The sequence below is a fragment of the Silene latifolia genome, chromosome 2 (assembly GCF_048544455.1).
Source record: "Silene latifolia isolate original U9 population chromosome 2, ASM4854445v1, whole genome shotgun sequence".
Taxonomy (NCBI): domain Eukaryota; kingdom Viridiplantae; phylum Streptophyta; class Magnoliopsida; order Caryophyllales; family Caryophyllaceae; genus Silene; species Silene latifolia.
This window is the reverse complement of record NC_133527.1, coordinates 112,021,686-112,046,703: the sequence shown is the minus strand read 5'-3', so window position 1 is coordinate 112,046,703 and position 25,018 is coordinate 112,021,686. Positions and strand designations below refer to the sequence as shown.

Sequence of the window (25,018 nt, the reverse complement as noted above, 5' to 3'; positions counted from 1 at the left end):
ACTTGCTTCCTCATCAATGTTATCATCAACCTCTTCATTACCAATGACCTCATTATCACCCGGAACAACCCTAGATGCACTCGGAAATAGGACTTCCTTATCCACACAACTAGGCAAAGGACATGATGGGTCGAGTAGTCCTTGCCTAGCTAAATGTAGGAGGGGTGGATATTGGGCTAAGTAAGCATTTTTCCGATCCTCGGAAGCTTGCTTGTGCATCTTTTGCATGAGAAGAGTCAAATAATCATTTCTTGCTTCAACACCTTCCGGCTTGAACTCTTGGTACTCAAAAGGGTAAGGTGGTGTGACAATGGAAGAGGAGGGCATTTCAAGTTCACCCTTTTGTTGTTGGATAATATACTCGGCCTCTTTTGAAAGGGGAAGTAGATAATTGGTCCGGTGGACACTCAATCGACAAATCTTTGAAGGCAAAGTGAAAGAACTAGCCTCACTAGTGAGCCATCCATACTTGGTGTCAAGAGGGTTATAGGTAACCCACTTGTACTTGGGAATCATAGTATGCATATCAACGAGATGACCACCTTCTTTCGCCTCATACTTGTTATATTTGTTGAAGTTTGGATCAAAGTATTTGGCTAGGATAGTGACTAGGCGTCCATTCACAATAATGGTAGTGCCTTTCTTCCCACAATCAATATTTAACCATCTATCCACCAAAAGCCTTAGAAAGTTAAAAGGCTTGGTGTGTTCCCTACCAACGTTCAAAGCCGACTCAAGAAGAACAAAATCGAGTTTGGTGAAATGGTTGGTGTCTTTTCTTGCATTGATGGTGTTCCCTACGACCTTGTGCCACACTCTAATGCCCGGATGGTGGACTAATAGAGCGCGACAAGCATGAAAGTCTTCAAATTTCCTTCCGGAAATCGCCTCCCAAAGAGGGTCGGGGTCATATTTGCCAACATTCTTAAAATAACTCGGAGAATCACTAAGACCCAAAGCATTACCCATTTCCTCAAAGGAGATGCGCCTACTAACATTAGCTAGACGAAACTCGATGGTCTCCATGGTCTCAACCTTGTTAACTTTCAAAGAACTCAAAAATTCTAAGGTAAGGGAGGGGTATGTCAATTCTTTTGATTCAAACAATTTCTCCAACACCATGGCTTTGAAAAAGGCTCTAGTTTGCTCAAGGACACCCAATTTTTCTAAGGTATCTTCACAAATAAACTTGGTGGATTGAAATGACTTTCTAGCAAACTTGGCAAAAGTTTCCCTATGGGTTTTGGAAATGAAAATTACCTCCGGATAGTTTGCAAGTTGATCAATTTCCGGAGTAGTAGATGTTGTTGTTCCCATGGGAGGTTGTTGTTGTTGTTGTTGCACTTCCAAGTTTGGGTTTGCTACCACTATAGCCAATGCTTTCTTTGCTTGAAGAGTCTTTTGCCTTAAGGAGAGTGTCTTTGCCTTTGTTGCCTTTGTTGCGCCCTTAGTCCTTGCCATTGATGAATTAAACCAAGAAAAGAGTGAAAAATCTTCAATTTGTAGTGTACCCAAATCGATTTAAAGGTGAAAGGCTTTGCCTTTATGAATTCAAAAATCGACTCAAAGGTTGAAGATTTTGTGCTTGGTTTTGATTTTTATTGAAAAAGGAGTGATTGATTTGTTGTTAAAAGGATGTTTTGATTTGATTTTGGTGAATGTTGTTGAGGAATCTTGTTTTTGTGATGGAGAGGATGAGGGTTTTGTAGTTTATGAGTAGTGTTATGAATGAAGGAATGAAGAAATGAAGGTGGGAGGGGGTTTATAAAAGCCGAAAAATTTGAACTGCATGGGCAAGACGGGCGGATTCTGCTCGGGACGGGCGGATTCTGCCTTTTATGGGTTGGGAAAAATTCGCCTAAAGACGGGCGTCTTTCAGTGAAGACGCTCGGATTTGCAAACACGGGACGGGCGTCTTCTGCAGAAGACGGGCGGATTCCTTTATAGGGATTTTTCTTGTTTTCCTCAGCCACGAAGACGAGCGTCTTCCCTTCAGGACGAGCGGATTTTTAGAGACGGGCGGATTTGGATGCAGGACGCCCGGATTCGCTGACAGTAAAAAATATCAAAAGTTCAGCTCATTTCAGGACGTGCGTCTTCTACACAACACGTCCGCATTGCTTGAAGACGGGCGGATTCTCCTGAACCCGCTCGGATTCAACCCCTTTGTACCCGGATTCAGTTCCATCCGTGTACTTTGCATATCCCTTGTCATTCTTCCATTCTTCTTCATATCTCGTGTTCTTCATTATGGGGGCACTACTAAGGCATGGATAGCCTAGGCAATTGCCATCCCCACACTAAGCTAAAGCACTACACATTAATTAAAATTATTAGTCCCTCCCTCACTTCTCTCAAACATGATAATTGTCTTGATCAAAGTATAAAAATCCAAAAATAACAAAAATGCAAGATAAGAATTGAAATGCAAGTTAGGGAGTTAGAAATATTTACAAATGATGGTTTAGGGAGGACTCCACCAAACTCTCATTCTTGATGAGATGTCAATGGGGCATGTTCAAGGTGTTGTTGATGTTGCTCAACACCTTCAAAAAGTAATCAAATGCTTGTTCATTATCATGATAGAGGTCTTCAATAGACCTTGGCCCTTGTTGTCGGTCTTGATCGATGGCATTACCAATGTAGGGATTAAAAATTCCTTCAAATTCGTCGTCCCAAAGACCACAAACTTCATTAAGTTGATCATTGAAAATCTCTTGATTTGGTGGAGACAACTTTCCCAATTTCTTTTCTTGGCCAATGAGGCCATCTTCTTCTTCTTTGCTTGTCTTTGATGAGCTTTGCAAGCTCTCCTTGTCACAATTCACTTGCTCTTTGAATGGAGCATCTTCAATTTTCTTCTTCCATTGGAGTTCCGACTTCTTCCTTTCATCCTTTCGACTATAATGATCGATCATAAAACACGGTTCATGTAAACGGGGAGCTCTCAAAGTCTTGTCAAGATTAAAAGTTATACTCTCATCTCCCACTTCTAGAGTGAGCTCACCATGTTTTACATCAATCACCGCACCCGCGGTGTGTAAGAAGGGTCTTCCTAGAATGATTGGAATGTTGGAATCTTCCTCCATATCAACAATGACAAAGTCCAGCGGGATGAAAAACTTCCCTATTCGTACGGGAACATCTTCCCATATCCCTAATGGTGTCTTCGTCGATCTATCGGCCATTTGGAGTGTGATATTGGTGCATTTAAGCTCTCCCATCCCCAACCTTTTACTCACCGAGTACGTCATAACACTCACACTAGCCCCTAGATCACATAAGGCTTTGTTGATCGTGGTGTCGCCAATGGTACACGGTATTGAGAAGCTTCCCGGATCCTTTAGTTTTGGAGGTGAACTCCCTTGAAGTATTGCACTACTCACCTTAGTGAAGGCGATAGTCTCAAGTTTCCGGATCGACTTCTTCTTTGTGAGGATGTCTTTCATGTATTTCGCATAGGTAAGCACGTGATTGATTAATTCCGTGAAAGGAATTGAGACTTCCAAATTCTTCACAATTTCCATAAACTTTCCAAGTTGGTCATCAAATTTGGGCTTGGCTTGACGACTTGGAAAAGGAAGTCTAATCACAATGGGCTCCTTCTCCTTGACCTTGTCTTCATTTTTCTTTGAAATCTCTTCTTTTGATGATTCTCCATCCTTGGAGTTTTGCACAATTTCTTCCTTATCACTAGCTTCCACAACTTCATCCTCAACTTGCTTCTTCGGTGCTTCATATCTTGTACCACTTCTCAAGTGAATGGCACTAACCGTTTCATGTCTTGGGGGATTACTTTGAGGTGGTAATTGCCCATTTTGTCTTTGTGAGCTTGAAGATGCTAGTTGAGTCAATTGGGTTTCCAACATCTTGGTGTGAGCTAGAATGTTGTTGATGGTGGTTTCTTTTGCTTGGCTATCTTTTTGCATTTGAGTGAAAAATTCTTGTTGATTCTTTTGCATTTGGAGGACCGCTTTTTGAACATCAAAACCTTGGTCATTTTGGTGATTGTATGGATTTTGATTTTGGTAACCTTGGTTTTGGTTGTAAAAGGGTCTTTGATTTTGGTTTCTCATGGGAGGTGGGGTGTATGTTGTTTGAGGGTTTTGAACATTTTGGCTTTTGTATGAGAGATTTGGATGAAACTTGGTGTTTTCATTATAATAGTTGTAATAAGGGGTACCACTCTTGTATGCTTGGAAAGCATTCACTTGTTCATTTGTTCCCCTACATTCATTTTGGTCATGTCCCAAAGTTCCATAATTCTCACATATCCCACTTGGGATTGATGAGGATGCCGTCATGGCATTAACATGATGCTTTGGTGATTTTGAGGCTTCTTCAAGTCTAGCCATAGCTTTTTCAAACTTCAAATTGATTGTGTCAATATGAGCACTAAGTTGAGCACCCAATTGAGTAACGGAGTCCACTTCATGCTTTCCTCCTCTAGTAGCCTTGCGAGGTCTACTATATTGTGAGTTATGGACCGCCATTTCCTCAATTTTGTTCCATGTTTGATTGTCATCAACTTCGGTGAACATTCCATTTGATCCCATGTTGAGAATGTTCCTTGAATCTTCATATAAACCGTTCCAAAATTGTTGTACCAAGAACCACTCGCTATGTCCATGGTGAGGACATGAGCGACAAATTCCTTTGAACCGCTCCCAAGCTTCATACAAAGATTCTTCATCCCTTTGCTTAAAACCCGTAATTTGAGCTCTTAGCATGTTAGTCTTTTCCGGTGGGTAGAACTTTTTGTAGAAAGCTAGGGCCAACTTCTTCCAAGAATCAATTCCGAGAGTGGCCTTATCAAGGCCCTTCAACCATTGTTTCGCGGTGCCGATTAGAGAAAAATGAAATAAGACCCATCGAATTTGGTCTTGAGTCACACCGGTTTGAGAAATCGCATCACAATAGTCACAAAAGGTTTCCATATGAGAATGAGGGTCTTCACTAGGCATCCCCCCAAATTGGCTCCTTTCGACTAATTGGATAAAGGCGGATTTGGCAATAAAATTCCCGGTCAAATGTTGTGGTGTGGGAGTACCATTGGGTAGGTTCCCCTCGGTGGGTACGGAATGTGATGAAAATTTAGGCATTGTAGGTTGATTTTGTGGGGTATTTTGTAATGGGTTCTCCTCACCTTCTCTTGCAAAAGGGTTGATGAACTCAATAGTTGGTTGAATATCTACAACCTCACTAATACCTCTCAAATTCCTCCTAGGAAATCTCCTATTGTTTGACAAGGTTCTTTCAATTTCACGATCAAAAGGTAACAAATCACCTTGTGACCTTCTAGACATGCAAAATATCAAACAACTCGAAAACAATTAGAACAAACCTTGAGGAGTTTTACTTCCCCAAGGCAAAGAAAGACACAACTAATAACAATATAAGAAAATCTAAATCAAGTTAACACCGTCCCCGGCAACGGCGCCATTTTTGATCGGTCCGTTTCGTTTTCGCAATTTAATAGATGTTGTCGTTGGGTCACGTCCGAATCAAAACACAATTTATAGCTTCACAAACAACTCTACAATTAGTAAAGAGGCAAGTAAAAGTCGGATCCCAAGGGATGGGAATTGAGATGAGATTTCTATTGAAACTAGTGGTGTCTTAGGGGTGTCACAATTTGGGTTGATGTAGAAGGTCACTACTAAATAGCAATGAAAGTAAATAAGCAAGATGAATTAAAAGGGTTGTAAACAATTGATAAAAAGCACTAGGGTGTCATGGGGTCATAGGGGAATCATGGGAATTGATCATACAAACATGTTCTCAAATTATAAGCAAGCAATTATTGTTGTGATGGATTGAGTTGGGTTATATCTTACAATCCTAGGAAAGTTTGTGTCCCGGAGCCGAATCGATTAGATTGTACAACACCTACAAGTCGACTTAGTCTCCCTACTCAACAACATGCATGGTCTAATGAGACTCGAGTTGGTTTATGTCTTACAAGTCTCATTGAAAAGATAGGTGATGGGTAAAAATGCAAGGATTCATAGGCTCACATTTCATCAAACATAACATGTGCATGAGTTGAGATCAAAACAAGCAAGCAAATAAATCATGAAAGCATATTAATTTAAGCATGAATCATTCCCCATGTTGGTTTCCCCTTAATTACCCATTAACCCTAGCTAGGCCACTACTCACTCATTATCATGTTGATCATGCTAGCAAGGTTGTCAATCATATCAACAAAAGGAAACATGATGAACAAATGAAAGTAATTAACAATAATTAAAAAGGGATTAAGAGAATTATACCTACTAATGATTCCAATAATAAAGCAAAGAATAAAAGAAGTACTTGATGCTTGATTGAGAGGTTGTCAATCTCCCAATAATAACCCAAATAATCTTCAAGTACCCAAAATAAAGGATGAACAAAAGAGAGATTAAGGAAATAAAACTTGTATTAAAACTTGATTAATTGTTGATTACAAAACTAAAGAGAGATTTGATTGATATTAACTACTCTAATAATTGATAAGAAGAACATCCTCTTCTAATTAGACTAATGGAGTATTTATAGTGGAAATTAGGTGGATGCATTAGGGTTAACTAAGGGCTAAACTAGTAATTACACTTTTTAGATTGAGTAGGGAGGAGCCGGTATTTTTCGAAGGAAGGGCTTCTTTCTTTGTAGCTTGGAGAAGACGAAATTTCGTTGTAATGGAATCCGTGCGTATTGGAGTCGGGACGGGCGGATTCAGGCAGGGGAAGACGGGCGTCTTTAGGGGAATCCGGGCGGATTCTGTGGCTTCTGTCCGGGCGTCTTTGAAGGAAGACGCACGGATTGTGCTTGTGGAGGACGGGCGGATTGTGGGGAAGCCGCTCGGATTGTAGCTCAGCATTATTTCTTCTTCTTTTCTTCCCTTTTCTTCATAAATTCTTGGGGATTTCCTCGGGGATGCAAGGATCCTTTCTCAACATTGCTCATCTACTATCATATGTACAAAGGCCTTCTAATCTTGTCTCTCCTTGATGCTTGGTCATTGAATTCAATCAATTTAGTCTCGTTTTGCCATGAAAATGGAAGATTTGCACTCCTTTCCTACCAAGGGATCAAAATCTCAAAGAATATGCAAAACAAAAACTAAAGACAATAAATGACCCAAATATGCACTAAAAAGCATGGGAACAAGGCCAATTCGGGGGCTAAATATGCGCTAATTATGGTCACATCAGGCCGCTTACAAAACTCGAGAGTCAAATGAACAAGACGACCAGATTGCAATGAGGCATTCTAGAAAGAAAAAATTATTTCTGGCCTTCCGAATCTTTTTGCTCAAAGGATATTCAGAAAACTTAAAGAAGTGATTGGAACTGAGGCAGTCCTCTATAAGGCCATTACCTATGGCCAACTATTTGCCTTTGTTAAAAATGAAGGTCTTTGACTCTGCGAAGAACTCAAACTTCAATCCAAATATAACTCTGAAAGGAAACAATCCGGAACAGAGCTGGGGTGTTTTTGTGAAGCCTTTGGCCTCGAAAAAATTCAAGCTCCTTCCACAAAACAATGCAAATATGCTAAGAAATTCCATAAATATTCCAAAAATAAACATACTTCTTATCAAAACCCACCTCCTTATTACAAGAAACAGAATAAGCACAAAAAACAAAAAGCTTCTACATCTTCAAAACCTACGAAAATTATCTGCTACAAATGTGGTAAACCAGGTCATAAAGCAAATCGATGTTTCACTAAGAAGAAGATAAATGAATTATTTAACGATGATTCAGAGCTTTGTTCAAAACTATCAAAGCTTCTTCTTCGGTCTTCCTCATCTTCTTCTGAGGGGGAAGAGGACATCATGGAAATTCAAATGCAAAATTCTTCTGATTCTGAGTCTTATGATTCAGCATCTTCTTCACCTATTCAAATCATTAATGTCATCACTGATGATAAAGAGTTTCTTTTTTATATCATTGACAAAGTTGATAATCCTGAAGTGAAAAAAAGAGGCATTAATTCGTCTAAAATCTTTATTCATCAAGGATAAAGTTATGTCCACTTCTATTCCTACTACTAAACCATTTAGTATTTCCAAACTTTTCAACAAATATCTTGAAGCTTCGGTCAGAAGTAAAGCTTCATTAGACTTAACAGCTTCGCCTGTTAAGATAATGCAGCAAGAAATTAATTCCTTAAAGGTCAAAGTTAATGAAATTTAAAATTATTTGGAAAATCTTGAAATCAGAGATCAGGATATCCAATCAAGATTAGCTGCTCTAGAAGCAATAAAAGAAGTTTCAAAGGGAAAATCTTCAGATAATTCTCTTGAGTTATGTTTATCAGAAACACTTCAAGAAAATCCTTTTAAGATTACATCATTAGAACCTAATGAGAGTTTTATCAAAGCTATAGATAGAATCAATTTTCAAAAATGATATTCTGTTGTCACTTTCAAAGTTAAAAGATTTTACAATAAACCTTATTGCACTCATAGATAGTGGTGTTGATCAAAATTGTGTTAAGAATGGAATAATACCACCCAAATACTATGGGAAAACCAACACCAAGCTATATGGAGCTAATGGTAGTTCATTAAATATCAAACATAAAATTTCAAAAGCTAAAATCCTAAATGAAGATTACTGTTTTTAAAACTCCTTTACTGTTGTTAGAAACATCCAAGAAGATATCATTTTAGGAAATCCGTTCTTAACTCAAATCTATCCTTTTCATGTAGATGATAAGGGCCTTCATACGAATATTATGGGTAAAACCCTATCTTTCAAGTTTTTATCTCCTATAACTCAGAAGGACATAACTCTTCTACAATCATCCACTATATATCAAAATATCGATTATATTCATCAAAAAAGAAAATTAATTATGAATCTTAAAGAAGAAATTTCTTATGCCAGGATTGAAGAAAAACTTCAATTTCCAGCCATTCAAAAACAGATCTTAGATCTAGAAGATCTTTTTAAGAATAACGTTTGTGCTGATACTCCCGACGCTTTCTGGGAAAGAAAGAAACACGTTGTTACCTTACCTTATATTAAAGATTTTTCTGAAAAATTTATTCCTATAAAAGCTCGCCCTATTCAAATGAATTATGAACTCCTAGAAGTCTGTAAAAGGGAAATTCAAACTCTCCTAGACAAAAAACTCATTAGACCCTCCAAATCTCCTTGGAGTTGTGCAGCATTTTATGTCATGAATAATGCTGAAAGGGAACGAGGAGTACCTCGTTTGGTCATTATTTATAAACCTTTAAATAAGGTTCTTCAATGGATTAGGTACCGAATACCTAATAAGAGAGATCTTCTCAAACGTCTTTACGATGCAAAAGTATTTTCAAAATTCGACATGAAGTCGGGTTTCTGGCAAATACAAATTGCAGAACAAGATAGATATAAGACAACATTTGCTGTACCATTTGGTTATTACAAATGGAATTTAATTCCCTTTGGAATTAAAAATGCTCCTTCAGAATTTCAACATATTATAAATGATATTCTGAACCCTTATTCAATATTTTCAATAGTTTATATTGATGACATTTTAATTTTATATCAAAGCATAGAACAACATTTCAAACATCTTCAAACATTTCCCTATATTACTGAGAAAAATGGGTTAGTTGTCTCTGCCCCAAAAATAAAACTTTTCCAAAGCAAAATACGATTTTTGGGTCATGACATTCATAAAGGCACAGTAAAACCTATAGCAAGAGCTATAGAATTTGCTGACAAATATCCAGATATTCTCAAAGAAAAAACTCAACTTCAAAGATTTTTAGGATGTCTTAATTATGTGTCAGATTTATTTCCTAATTTAAGACAAACATATATACCCTTATTTCAAAGACTAAAAAAGAACCCTCCTGTATGGTCTGAGTCTCATACGAGTACAGTTAAGTATCTCAAAGAAAAAGTTAACTCTTTACCATGTCTTGTCATACCGCACCCTGATGCATTCATGATAGTCGAGACCGATGCTTCTGACATTGGTATTGGAGGCATTCTAAAATAAAACCTACATAACAAAGAAAGTCTTGTTAGATTTCATTCAGGTGTCTGGACTGGACCACAAAAGAATTATTCAATTATTAAAAAAGAAATTTTGTCAATCGTTTTATGTATTTCAAAATTTCAAGATGATCTTTACAACAAAAAATTCCTTTTAAGAATTGATTGCAAATCTGCAAAAGAAGTTTTAGAAAAGGATGTTCAAAATATTGTTTCAAAACAAATTTTTGCAAGATGGCAGGCTATACTGTCAGTTTTTAATTTTGACATTGAATATATCAAGGGAGATCAAAACTCTCTTCCAGATTTTTTGACTAGAGAATTTTTACAGGGAAAAAATGTCGAACTCAAACAAAAACAAGGGAAAGATTAAAAAAAGAGGATATCAATCCTCAGATGATTATGAGATGGATATTCAGATATCCAAACCATCTCCTTCAAATATTCAAACCACTCAAATTAAAACTTTAAACCAATTCATCCCACTGACATCAAACTTTCCTGTTTACCCTACTCTCAAGCAGTCCAAAATCAAACAAAATTAACCAAAGCTCAAAAACAACAAAAAGCAAAAAAATAATTTTCCGCCTACCTCTGGATATTTCATTAAACAAGCAGTAGAACCCATCGGCCTTACCAAATTCAAACATACCCCATCTGTTACAGAAATTAGGAAAAACAACTACAAAACCTTTCCTCAAAACTTTCATTGGTTTACTGATAATACAAATAAAACCCAGAGATTTTACGAATTCATACTTGTAGATTCTGGCTCTACAGGTATCAAACACGAGATGTCAGAATCCAGTAATAACATTTTATACACAAAACTGGTTATCAATAAAGTCATTTCTTCTGATGACTGGATTGAACCTCATGCCGAAAAAGAGTTTTCAAAAAGATTTATTCCTCCAACATATTCAAATACCGACTATAGATTAGCATGGTCAAGAGCACTCCTTTTCAAGGACTTTGACCATTTCTGGTTCATCACATTCGACAAAACCTGTCAAAAGAATTTTCCTATTTGGTTTTACAACTTGTGGTACTACTTTGCACCAAACCAAGAAATTTACCCTCTAATTTGTAAGAAAGGATTTGAAACCTTTGTTGCAAATACAAAAGGTGAATTATTTATCAAACGATTATTAATTCATACAGAATTCAAAATTCCGTGGATTATTTACTGGAGCTATACACTCCGACAAATTCTTCCATCTCCTTATCCCCTTTCATTAGTAAGAGAGTTCAAAATTAAATGGTGGAATAAATTTCTGGTAGAACTATGTTCTCCTAAAAATGTTCAAACATTTATTGAAACTGGCAAAAAGGTTGAATGGAGTATCCATGCATTTAATCAGGGTACTTCTTCATCGAAATCCAAAAATAAAAAACAACCCCACTCAAAACAAAAATTTACCAATCACACCATCAAAGAAATGCTTAATGACCCAGCTATTCGAAAACAGCTGATCGACGCTATGAAATCTCAAAGTTCAGACATTACTGAATCCTCCGGATCTAGTACCTCTGATATTCATTGTGGACCTTTTTCCCAGGACCCATATGAATGAAAAAAAAGGGGCGGAATGGATAATTTAATAAAAGACTATAATAATAATAATAATAATAATAATAATTGTGTCAGTTATCGTGTCATGTCTCTTCCTTTAAGTCTGTATAATTTTTCAATATGATTGTACAAATTTTATATTTTGAGTCTGAATAGTGTCTGTACAAAAATACGTATAGTACTATTCAAATGACTTTTACTATTCATATATACGGGTCAACATCGGCAATCTTTCAATACCAGACAAAAAGCATGCAATTTCAAATAACGATGGACAGCTGGCTTATCTTTTCTAAAGTCTCCAGACAAGCGGTCCCTCCACTAATGCAAAAAGAATGGTTATCATTCATCTTCAAATAAGAATTCAACAACACAATTCAAGAGTGTTTTCAACAGTACATAAGGAGACCCCTATAAAAGGAACTCCTCAGTATTCAAGAGGATCATCGAGTTTTAAAGTGCACTATTGCCTTAAGCAAACTAGCAATAAAATATAAAAATAAGTTGTAATCAAAAGATCTCTGTATCAATATTCATTGTAAGTTTTATTTTCATATTTCCATCCTGTAATTTTCAAAGTTTATTTTAAATCAACTACTTTCATTTTTCTCATTTCTTTCAATTGTTTTAATTTTTATTACTCTGTTTATACCTGGGTTCCTTCCTGGTATCAGAGCCTTGAAAAAGGTTCACTCATACTGTGTCTGCATACACTGTTTAAGTGTTGGTAAGGTGCTTGGTCAGCCCTGGTTAATCCGTTGGTAAGCCGTGTCTAGGTGTTCCCGGTAGGGTGGTCCCACTGTTCCCATTTACATAGCGTCTGCATTCATTGGTAGGTTTAAACTTAATTCATGGCAAACTGGTTAAGAAAGGTGTTCCAAGTAAGGAACAAGTAGAGATATTTCAACAGTTCAAAGTCATGAAATCAATGTTCCTGTTAATTTCTGAAATTGGGATATACCCAAAGAAAACCCAACTGAAATGTACAAAATAGGTTCATTTGATTTCAAAACAGCATTTTCAGTAAGAACTCATGAAGAAACTAGAAGTATCCTTAATTCCACAGAAACTTTACATTTACTTTCTCATACTAGTATAAAATAATATATTTAAAAGAAATATAGATTTATTCACTTTGGCCTTGTTCAGGTTGCAGTCAAACCTTTAGTTCATAAGGGGGTTGATTGTCCTATATTCATCGCTTTAAGGGATAATAGGTTAAAGGCATACAAAGACTCTTTGCTTGCTGTTATTCAAACCAATGTCTGTAATGGACCTGTGTATTTCAACTGTTTTCAAGATTTTTCTGTTGATTTACAAGACCCATTAATCCAGGACTCTTTAATTCTTGATATTCATATTTAGGATAATAAATTCAAAGACTTTGCAAGAAATTTTGCAATTGTTTTTAGAATTTATTTCAAACTTATGACTTCCACGGTCAGTTCCAAGTTCATTCATGAACCTTCTTCAAAAGAAGAAACTATTTTCCTAAAAGTTCATTCAAAAGATAGCGGGACTAAGTCCTTAGTCACTTTTCAAAAAGTCTTCCCTGTAATAAGATTACCATTCCGGAAGAACTTCAAATTCCTAAAGAACTACCTACTCCAAATATGATCAATAAAGATCTTGATGAGATAATTGAAGATGATAAAAGGGTTATTATGAGATTCAATTCTTTTAGAGAAGGATCGTCATTTTCTTCCCCTGGTATATCTTCCTAAAAAAATCTTCCAAGAAAATCATTTTCTCATGTAGAATCTTCAGATATTCATTATAAGATAAATTTCAAATCTCCTTTACCTGAATATGAGGCTACTTCTTCAAGTCCTCAGTCTCCTACTCCATCATATTTTCAGTCTGTTAATACTATTACTCAGGAGTTTGAGATAAATAAAGATTTTCTTCGAAAAGATTTTAATTCTCCACAAAATAGTCAAAATAAATCTTGGTCTCTCTCTTTCAAAGAAGAATTTAAAGATCAAATACGTGAATATTGGTATGTTGATATGAAGCACCATGCTATCAATATTCCTTTCTTTACATGGTTTTCTCTCTACTGTCAAAAGAGAGGTATAGAGAACCCTTATAAATTATCTTATATTCAAGTTCTATCCAAATTATCACAAAATTGGAATATGACGGATGGTTGAACAGTTACTTCGGTTCATCGTCCTTCAACATCATTCAAATTTAATGTAGGTGGAAAAGAACTGGAAGCTGCCCCTTTTAAAATAGGTCGCTGTGATAAGCCTCAAGAATCTGTAATCGTTGAAGATATTATATCAACAAAACAATTTTACAAATCAAATTCTTCAAACCATAGCAAATCAAACAGATCATATTTCTACTAAATTAGGTTTTGTCAAACCAATAGAATTGACAAATTCCAATCAAAATCAAATTCCGCTTTCATTACCCAAATTTCCTAATGAAGTATGTTCACAACCACACTTCAAACCTATAGGTTTTCCATACTCACAAATTCAAAAAATAGAAAGCTCTTCTAGCTCTTCAAAAGATATAAATCTTAAACAAATTTTGTCAAAAATTTCTTCAAAGATCAATGTCATTCAAAAAAAACAAATCGCTTCGGATTCAAATACAGAATCAGATGTTCATATTCATCAAATTGAAAATCAATTCATAGAAAATTCTCAAATCAGCAAAGTTAGAAACCCATGGAAAAATAATTCCACAAAAAATTACTATCCTCGACCAACTCCTCTTGATATCCAATACGAAGAAAGATCCAAGTTCCAAGCTCATCAATATCATCCAGATACCATTCATAAATGTAATATCGATGGTAAATCAGAATATGAAATTCTTAATACCCTTCAAGAAATGGGTATGGTTATGGCCGCTTACAAAACTCGAGAGTCAAATGAACAAGTTGTTTTTGCAAAACTTATTTTCGGTTTTACAGGGCAACGTAAAAATTGGTGGGATAATTCCTTATCTCTCCAAGATCAGTTGGATAATCTCAATCATACAATTCATACTGAAGGAATTGATGGTAACTTAGTTGAAGTTACAGATAGTTGTAGCTTTCTTCTTGTTACCATAAGTATGTATTTCGTGGGAAATCTCCAAGAAGAATTATCTGCTCAAAAGATTGTTTTAACCAATCTTCGATGTCCTACCATAAGTGATTATCGTTGGTATAAAGACATGTTCTTAACATATGTGTTAAGACGACTAGATTGCAACGAGGCATTCTGGAAAGAAAAATTCATTTCTGGCCTTCCGAATCTTTTTGCTCAAAGAATATTCAGAAAACATAAAGAAGTTTTTGGCACTGAGGCAGTCCCCTATAAGGCTATTACCTATGGCCAACTATTTGCCTTTGTTAAAAATGAAGTTCTTTCACTTTGCGAAGAACTCAAACTTCAATCCAAATATAACTCTGAAAGGAAACAATCCAGCAGAGAGCTGGGGTGTTTTTGTGAAGCCTTTGGCCTCGAAAAAAATTCAAGCTCCTTCCTCAAAACAACGCATATATGCTAAAAAGTTCCATAAATATTTCAAAACTAAACATACTTCTTATCAAAACCCACCACTTTATTACAAGAAACATAATAAGCACAAAAAACAAAAATCTTCTACATCTTCAAAACCTACGAAAATTATCTGCTACAAATGTGGTAAACCAGGTCATAAAGCAAATCGATGTTTCACTAAGAAGATAAATGAATTATTTAACGATTATTCAGAGCTTTGTTCAAAACTATCAAAGCTTCTTCTTCGGTCTTCCTCATCTGCTTCTGAGGGGGAAGAGGACATCATGGAAATTCAAATTCAAAATTCTTCTGATTCTGAGTCTTATGATTCAGCATCTTCTTCACCTATTCAAAGCATTAATGTCATCACAGAAGATAAAGAGTTTCTTTTTGATATCATTGACAAAGTTGATAATCCTGAAGTGCAAAAAGAGGCATTAATTCGTCTAAAATCTTTAGTCATCAAGGATAAAGATGTCCACTTCTATTCCTACTACTGAACCATTTAGTATTTCCAAACTTTTCAACAAATATCCTTAAGTTTCGGTCAGAAGTAAAGCTTCATTAGACTTAACAGCTTCGCCTGTTAAGATAATGCAGCAAGAAATTAATTCCTTAAAGGTCCAAGTTAATGAAATTAAAAATTATTTGGAAAATCTTGAAATCAGAGATCAGGATATCCAATCAAGATTAACTGCTCTAGAAGCAATAAAAGAAGTTTTAAAGGGAAAATCTTCAGATAATTCTCTTGAGTTATCTTTATCAGAAACACTTCAAGAAAGTCCTTTTAAGATTACATCATTAGAACCTAATGAAGGTTTTATCAAAGCTATAGATAGAATCAATTTTAAAAAATGGTATTCTGTTGTCACTTTCAAAGTTAAAGATTTTACAACAAATCTTATAGCACTCATAGATAGTTGTGCTGACCAAAACTGTGTTAAGGATGGAATAATACCACGCAAATACTATGGGAAAATCAACACCAAGCTCTATGGAGCTAATGGTAGTCCATTAAATATCAAACATAAAATTGCAAAAGCTAAAATCCTAAATGAAGATTACTGTTTTAAAAACTCCTTTACTGTTGTTAGAAACGTCCAAGAAGATATCATTTTTGGAACTCCGTTCTTAACTCAAATCTATCCTTTTCATGTAGATGATAAGTGCCTTCTGTGGACATAGGCCACGTCTCGATCCGTGGACCTGGGGGTCCACCTACCGGTCCGTAGTCACGGGCCACCTGCACGCCAAGCCAATATGTGGACATGCAGCGGTCTTTTGAAAGCCACGCTCGTTGGCGTAAAAATGCTTTCGACCGGATCGTTTTAGCTCGGTCGGTTTCATCTCGGTAAGGGTCTCGAAACGATTAGAGTTGTTCGGAGTCGCCACCAAGCATTTGTGGGATGCTTGGAACCCGTTTGAATTCTACTTTATACCTCGGTTAAATTGAAGCACAAAGCAACGTTTGACATAGGTACTAAAGATAAGGAAATCGTCCCTCTTTAGCATCCTATCTCTAGAATGACTCTCGTACGCCCTGGATAAGGTCGTCCACTATCCAAAGTTTCTGAGAAAGAGGTGAAGGTACGTATTGAGAAGCCCTTTAATCAGACACCCAATCCCGCCCGCGGTAGCGGTCTCTACTGATCGATCTTGGTTGGTTGAATGCAAAAGTTGATAAAACGGTTTAAATGCATGAATGCGCATCCAATAATTTAAGCCTAACATGTGAGAGCTTTCTAAGTCGGTTGATTTAATCCAAGTATCAAGTATAAGATGTCGAGTTGGATTAATGATTGATTTGCATGCAAGACGGAAATTAAACATCCATTTACCGTATTAGGTTTAGGGTGCATAACGTGATCCATTTGTCTTATTAAGGCATTTTGAAAATGTAGTTTTGAATGAACAAATAGTCATCTGATCCGTCTTATATCCGAGTTAACCGGAGTCGGGATCGTCTTAGACTAATGCTGGAAGGGAACAGGTCCTGTACCAGACGGCTATATGAGTTGCGAGCCAGCCGGCGGTATAAAGGGCTTCTACCTGGTTTTGAAAATTAGTAATGGAGGGCCTGTTTAGGCGCGGGTCAGCCCACGGTTTATGTGCCGTGTTCTGACTTTTTAGAAAACGTTATGAAACGTGTTAAAAGATGGGTATTTGAACCCGGTTTGATTTGAAAGGGTCGTTTAGACCGCATTTGTTGATTTGAAGAACTAGACTTGAATAGTCATCATTATTTTGACAATATTCGGTGTCGGATTCGATTTGACAAACTGGACATGAATAGTTTTGAAAATGATTATGAACTAATTGTTTTAAGTTCGTTTGAATGTAATTAGTCGATACTCATCATCGTACCCGAGTTAAAATCCGACATGGCATGTAGAACCAAGGATGACTTTGTGTTAGGGACTAATATGTTTATTTGTGGAAATGGAAAGAAATGAAATAAAAGGTTTTAAAATACCTTTTAAATGTCATTAGCCAAATATTTTTACTGAAACACGGATTTAACCGTCATGGTATGAGGAACAAAGGGTGAAGAATGTTTTATGGTTAAAACAAATAACATGAAATAAAAAGGGTTTGAAAACATTTGAAATGGTGAAAACCGATTACAAATATGAAAATGGATTAAAGGGAAATGGGGAGAACAAACACGGTTGATCTCTGGCCTGGATACCCCATTTAGGCGTGGGCTAGCCGGCGAACTAAGGGGCTTCTGTCCCAAGCCAAAAATCAGTTTTGGTTCGTTTATTCCATGTTTTGGTTCATGTTATGCACGTCTTAGCATGTTATAGTCATGAAACAAATTAAAACATAATAAAAGAGGATTTTTACACCCTCATACTTACATGTTTGGTTATGGCGAGTGACCATCGTAAGTGTAACAACTCGTTTGATCGGAAAAAACTCGGTTTGAAACCGTTTTGGTAAGTAATAAAGAGTGTTTTAATATTAGTGATGGTGTAATGGTCGAAGTGGTCGGTCAAGTGATTTAATGCACGATGACGGTACCAAACAATATGTAAGGCTTGTATTTATGATCGGTAGGTCGTAAACACGCGTCAGATTGTGACTTAAGAAGTCGAGTCGAGAATTTTAAGGGAGAAAAGAGGGGGCGGACACTCGCGTAAGTCTTAAATGGGAGGCATTTGAGGGGTATTTATAGGAGAATGAGTGGTTGTGTGAGTTTTGAGCGACGTGGCCATTTGGGCTGCTCAAAGAGGCGCGAGCCACGTCGCAGTTATTCGAGTTGTCTTGTCACTTTCGCAACAAACGCAATCATAATTTGTTCTATCCTAGGTTTTGTAGTCACATGTTTGGTACTTGACCAACATGAATCCGGGAAAACTTAAGGTAGAAGGTTTGAAATGTTTTGTTTTTGGTGGTTGACTCGGTTTGACTCGTTGTTGCAGTCGGGATTTGAATTTTTGAGTCGTTTTTTGGTCCGGTGTCGGTTTTGACTCTAGTTAGTGTCATTGTGACCCCGTCACCGTGCATTAAACACTCCAGGTATTTTTGAAATGTTTTGAGATGTTTTATTTTCGAAATTGTTTTAAGTTTTCCGACGTAAAGTTGTACACAAACTGTCGATCAAACGCCGCGATTCCAAAACATGTTATAGTCCGATAATCATCGGGTGTTTGTCGGAGTCTCAGAGCATCGGGTATCTCTGAGCCCCACTTTGACCGAGGCTTGGACAGGGCGAAAGTCAAAGTAGATCCCCCAGGTCAATCGAAGATTACAACCTGGAGACCCAGGCGACGTCGAGGCGGCACGAAAGGATTCGGGCCAAGGACCTGCCGTCGGGAAGGGCGACGCCAAGGCGACTCGAGGGTACGAGCCAAGGACCTGTCGTCGGGAACAGTTTAGAGTCTGTCGAGTGTCCGTGCGGGTCGTTTAAAGTCCATTAGACTACGTACAAAGGCTCGCCAACCATAAGAAGGAGTCATGCCTGAGGCATCTTCGGATATGTCCTTGCACGTTTGCGGACAAAGGCTCACCAGCTGTGGTAAGGAAATGTACCCGAGGCATCTTCGGCATGTGTCCTTAAGTGTTTGCGGACAAAGGCTCGCCTGCTGTGATAAGGAAATGTACCCGAGGCATCTTCGGGATGTGTCCTTGAGGTGTTTGCGGAGAAAGGCTCGCCAGCTGTGGTAAGGAAATGTACCTGAGGCATCTTCGGGATGTGTCCTTGAGTGTTTGCGGACAAAGGGTTGCTAGCTGTGGCAAGGAAATGTACCCGAGGCATCTTCGGGATGTGTCCTTGAGTTTTTGCGGACAAAAGCTCGCCAGCCATGGCAAGGAAATGTAACCGAGGCATCTACGGGATGTGTCCTTGAGTGTTTGAGGACAAAGGCTCTCCAGCCATGGCGGTCGGTTAACGGACCGTGAGCATAGCCGCGTCAAATGGGCTTGTTTTGAAAGTAGCGAACTCATGATGCCGCTGTAGAAATATTGAATTCGAATTTTCATTATCACTGTTTTTGAAATGAGCGCGTTCCGCGGGGAAGCCCCCTGCTGGTATTTGAAGGAATAGTGAATTTGGAATCTTCACCATTCTTCGTTCTTTTTTGAATTTGAAATGGCGGTTTCGATCGCCGTTTGTTTGAATAGCAAATTTTAAATTTTGCTATTGCGTTCAAAGTGACGGTTTATGTGCCGTCGTTGACATTTGATGGAAATAGGGAATTTGGAATCTTCACTATTAATTGAAGTGATGGTTTATGTGCCGCCGTTGACTTTTGATGGAAATAGTGAATTTGGAATCTTCACTATTAATTGAAGTGACGGTTTATGTGCCGCCGTTTGAAAATTTGAAGAAATAGCGAATTTTTAATTTTCACTATTATTTGAAGTGACGGTTTGTATATATGTGTTTTTGGATTGTGGTTTATTTTGTGATTTTTGGCTTTTTGTGTTGTGTTTCGGAGGAGCGATGTCGGCTGTCAATTCTCCTTTTGCTTTGCACCAGTTCCTGCATTGTTAGTGTAGAAAACAGGCAACAGATAGCACGTATGCGTAAACGTAAACACGTAAAAGCGTTTGAATGAAAACAAAGTTAACCAAGATGACTTGAAATTTGAAAATCCACGACAAGTCGTTACGTTTGGACTCTAAAAGGAATTGATTTGAAAATTTGAGCAATTAACTCGGGTCGTGAATTAAATTGCATCGAAATTATTGAAATTGATTTGCGACTCGAAAAATTCAAACTCAAACCGTCAGGGATGAATTTTTTTAAAAGATTTTTACGAGTGTATTTGATTTTTGATTCTTGAGGTCAAGACTCGAACTTGTGAGTGCTTGAATTTTTGAGGAAAACGGATGTCGTGTTATCAATTTTCGATTTTGATTTTTGATGGAAAATTGCGAAAAAGCGAAATTTTTTTGGAATTTTGACTGACATGAAAACGATCCGTCGCGGATCCGGGCGACTAGGCCTTCCCCCCTTAAAAAAAGAAAGAAAAATTTTCGGAATTTTGACTGACATGGAAACGATCCGTATGTTTAGAGATGCGTCATGGAAACCATGTCGGATTTCGTAAAACGCGAAAACAAGAAAATGTGAGTGTGAGGAAATACAAAATGTCCTGAATCATCCCGAAGAGGCGCGAGCTTCCTGGCGGGAGGTTTGAGGTGTCAGGAGAAAACACAAGTTGAAAGTGACAAGTCAACGGCGGGAATCCTGGGGAAGCCTGAAAGAGGCGCGAGCAACCTGGCGATGGAAGCCAGCTCTCCCCCTTTTCTGAAAAACGCGCTGATCATTTTGTATAAATAGGGAAGTTTGCGCTTCATTGTTTCATCATCCGAAACACAAAATCATCTCTACAAAACCTCTTCTTCTTCTTACACAAAATTATTTCATGGATGCTTTTGAGAACGCATTGCGACAATGGTGCCGGGATTTGTCGCCTCCCGAAAAGTATCAACTCATTTTCATGGGAGTTGGTCAATTGTTGGTGCTTCGTCAAGTCAAGGTGCAACCTTCATTTCTTTAAGCATGTTCTCGGTTTTGGGATTCGAAACATCATGTTTTCGTTTTCTCGAAGGGTGAGCTTTGTCCTCTTGCCGAAGAAGTTGGAGCCATTGGTCGGTGGCCGGGTTGTGTTCCGGTGCTTCCTCCGACTCGTTTGTGCTACAAAGAGAAATTCCGTTCCATGTTGGGCTTGTCAACAAGCCAAATCACCTTCCTTCTTGCTCCTCATGGTGTGGATAGGTTGGCTCTCATCAACATCTTTTCAAACCGATTAGATGCTAATGTCTCGGAGGTGGCTAGGAGAAGGGCTCTTGCCTTTTGTCTTGTCCATGTGTACCTCTTTGTTGATGTCTTGAAGAAGGAGGGGACAAAATGCTATGGTAGCATGACCCTTATCCATGTGATTGAGCAAATGGAGCATGGTAGAGATCCATCATGGTTGGTGCTTGGAGATATCATCCAAGCTTTGGACAAGGAAGGCTCTTGCGGAGAAGCCCCTTCTTTCGGATCCCCAAGGATCCTCCAAGTGTGGCTATTGGAGAGGCTAAGGTATGTAGAGCCGCCGATTAATCCTTCTTCTTATTCCTTCCGTCACCTTACCATGAGGAAGAAGTTGTACCCGTATAGTTTTTCTTCCACCGAGGCTTATTGGCCCGCAAGATTGGCGGAGGAGGGTGGTCCTCACATCCATTGGGTGGTGCCGTGGTGGCACTTGAGGTCCTTCACGGGGTTGCCCGCTTCAGGTGCTAGTCCTCGTTCTTTGATGGTGGTGGGTTTGAAGGTTGTTTCCTTCATTTATCCCGAAAGGCTCATGAGGCAAATGGGGCGTCAACAAAAGGTGCCCGCTCAAGATACTCTTGTCCAAGAGAATTTTTTTCGGAACTCCGAGCTTGTGGAGGTATTTGAAAGGTGGTGGGCCACTCGGCCGCTTTGGGAGGTACCAAACCCCGTTGCCACGACATGGGTGACTCCCGCTTATGTTAAGTGGTCACGAGCTCCGTCCTTGGAAGAGAGATCCAAATTCCGTAAGGACGAGGTTGTCGACTTGAAGTATCGAGAGGTTGGCAAGGCCAACCGTGCCTTCTTTGAGGAGTATGTTGATGGAGTTAGTCCCGATGTGATAAGACCACCAAAGAGGAGGAGTTCCGGCCCCAAGAGTATGGTGAGCCGTGCATTGGCTCGTTTTGGGTCGAACATGGGGTCTTCTGCTAGACCGGAGGCCGTCGCCGTCTTAGATCCGTTGAGGATCCGTTCCGAGGAGGAAATCCATGCTAGGCTAGCCAACAAGAACAATAAGGGGAAAATGTACCCCGAGGGAAAAGGCAATGGTAGAATGGAAGAGTGAAGACCTCCATTACCCACTTTATTATTATGTTGTATTATTATTGTGAGTTTTTTTATTATGTTGTCCTAGCTAGTTATTGTGCGTTTTGTGCTAGTTTTATTATGTGAGGTATTTTAGTTGACACCTTAGCTTTGACAAGTTGTAGACTCGTCGAGCTTTATTTGTTGTTGGAATTGTAATCCCTCCCATTATTAATTAAATAAGAGGATTGCCCGTGTCAAAAATTGTGAACGTTCGTTTCTTCCATCCATTTTGTAAAGGCAATTCGATTTGAATCGTCCTAAACATTTGGACTTGCAAAAGTTGGATTTTTGTAGGAAGGGAGAAAGGTTTATTTTTGTATTTTGTTGGGAAGGAGAATGGTTTTCCCTTTCCTTTTTTGATGGGGATGTTTTTTTGTATGTGGGGTTTTTTTTTTATTGTGCGAATGGTTGTTTTTTATTGTGGGAATGGTTGTATCCTTCTTGTGTAAGAAAGGACTGCCTACGTATTCACCTGAAGAGGTGAAATCAAACCGTGATCGTAGTTCGAAATTTTTTTTAAATATGATTTGATTTTGTGGTTGTATCCCTCATGCATAAGAGGGACTGCCTACGTATCCACCTGAAGAGGTGAAATCAAACCATGCTCGTAGTTCAGGGGTTTTTTTTGTTTTAGTGCAAATGGATGTTGCGTTTGACAGATCAAAGGACCTTTGAAACGGGCAAGGTGCCACAGCTTAGACTTGGTAAAACATGCAATATCAAATCAGAACGCGTTGAAGAACTTGAATTGAATAGGGTTGATGTGGTTGCTAGTTGTAAAACTAGGCTAGGTCGTTGGTTGCCATGGTTCAAGGGTAGTATTTCTTGAGTTGGTCTAGGTTGGTCGGGTTTTTTAAGTCCTCCCCATGTAGGTCACTCAGTCTCACTGCGCCTCCCGAAAGTATTTTCTTGACCAGGTATGGCCCGGCCCAGTTGGGTTTGAATTTCCTCCTCGGATCGACGGGTAATGGTGCTCGAACTGACTTGAGGACCAAGTTGCCCTCCTGGATGTTTTTGGGTTTAACCTTCTTGTTGAATGCTCATTGTATACGTCATTGGTATAGCTGGACGTTGTGTAAGGCGTTGAGTCGCCGCTCGTCAAGAAGAGTGAGTTGCTCGTACCTTTGACGGGTCCATTTTGCCTCATGGATTTGACTCTCCAGTAGGATGCGTAGAGAAGGGACCTCTAACTCTACCGGTTGAACTGCCTCCATACCGTATGTTAGGTAGAAGGGCGTGGCGCCCGTCGGTGTTCGAATGGAGGTTCGGTATCCCCAGAGTGCGAATGGGAGTTTGTTCGGCAAATCGCGGTAGTTATCTTGCATTTTCTTGATAATGGTGACAAGAGTTTTGTTAGCTGACTCCACCGCTCCGTTGGTTTGGGGACGGTAGGGGGATGATCGATGTCATTTGATCTTGTATTTGTCCAGCAAAGCTTGAGTTTCCGCCCGGAAGTGAGAGCCTTGATCGCTGATGATTTCATGGGGTACCCCATACCGGCAGATGATGTTGTTTTGTATGAACTTGGCCACTTGTTTTGCGGTCAAGACTGCATATGACTGTCCTTCCACCCATTTGGTGAAGTAGTCGATGGCGACGAGGACAAAGCAGTGCCCCTTGGTGCCTACCGGGTTGACCTTCCCCATGATGTTGATGCCCCAGGTTGAGAAAGGCCATGGTGACGTCATCGTGTATAAAAGGGATGGTGTATGTGTTGTATGTTGGCGAAGATTTGGCAATTGTGGCAATGCTTGACGTAGTTACGGCAATCAGCTTCCATGGTGGTCCAGTAGTAACCTAGCCGTGTGATTTTTCGGGTAAGCATCTTTGCGCTCATGTGAGGGCCACATTCTCCGTCGTGAACCTCTCCCATGACTTTTTTGGCTTTGTGAAGGTCAATGCAAAGGAGGAGAATTCCTTGGGGTGTTCTTTTGTACAGTTGGTTTTGGTTTATCACGAACTGTGAAGCAAGTAAACGGAAGGCTCTTTGTCCTCTTTGGTCAGAGTTGGGAGGGTATTCATTTTTGGTTTTGTAGTTGAGGATGGCTTGGTACCAAGGTTCATCATGGCTTTCCTCATCGTCGATGATGGCACAAACGTGAGCTGGCTCGCTCCTTCTCTCGACACATAAGGCCATCGATGTCATGTCGTCAGGTATCTTGACGAGCGCGGCAAGTTTTGCCAGGGCATCAGCAAATTGATTTTCCTCTCGTGGCAAGTGGAAGTAGTCAAATTTGTCGAAGAATTCGGCCTCTTTATTGATCTTTGCTCGGTAGGGAGCTAAGCTGTCGGATCGGATTTTCCATGATCCAGACACCTGATTGATGATGAGCGAGGAATCGTCGTGGACCCTCAGTCTCTTGATGCCAAGTGTGATGGCTTCTTGTAGGCCGATGAGACATGCTTCATATTCAGCGGCATTGTTGGTGACGGCAAATTCTAGCTTGACCGAGATCGAAACATGTTCTCCCTCTGGTGATATTAGAAGGATTCCTACCCCAAAGCCTCTCAGATTAGATGCACCGTCGAAGTATAGGTCCCATGCGTCGGAATCGGCAAAAAGGATGTCTTCGTCAGGAAGTGACCATGTGTC

At 38.9% G+C, this 25,018-nt stretch overlaps 1 non-coding gene across 1 annotated transcript; it reads left to right on the top strand.

The window, feature by feature from the left end:
- Nucleotides 1-4,622: 4,622 nt before the first annotated feature.
- LOC141644673 (small nucleolar RNA R71) lies at nt 4,623-4,730 on the top strand. Its single transcript, XR_012544285.1, has one exon. It is a non-coding gene; the product is annotated as a small nucleolar RNA R71 (small nucleolar RNA).
- The last annotated feature ends 20,288 nt before the right edge of the window (nt 4,731-25,018 follow it).